Here is a 344-nt window from a genome sequence, read left to right as displayed (position 1 = left end):
GTACCTCGTGTATGGAAATGTACCCATGACTTTATGACGTAACATATAAGGAACATTTACTACTACATTTCCCCTGGGTATGAAAACGTACCAGTGATTATGACATAATACACAGAGCCACTTTTTATCGTGTATTCCCTATTTGTTGAAAGGTACACACGATTAAAACATATCACATAAATTCACCCTATGTCACATGGTCTCTATTTGTTGAAAGGTACAAAATGATTAAAACATATGATATAAAAGTAACTCTATGCCACGTGTTCCCTATTTGTTGAAAGGTACACATGATTAAAACATATCACATAAATTCACCCTATGTCACATGGTCTCTATTTGTT

Source organism: Limulus polyphemus, unplaced genomic scaffold (assembly GCF_000517525.1).
Source record: "Limulus polyphemus unplaced genomic scaffold, Limulus_polyphemus-2.1.2 Scaffold1023, whole genome shotgun sequence".
NCBI classification, from domain to species: Eukaryota; Metazoa; Arthropoda; class Merostomata; order Xiphosura; family Limulidae; genus Limulus; species Limulus polyphemus.
The sequence above is the reverse complement of the archived record's forward strand: the minus strand, read 5'-3'. Positions refer to the sequence as shown.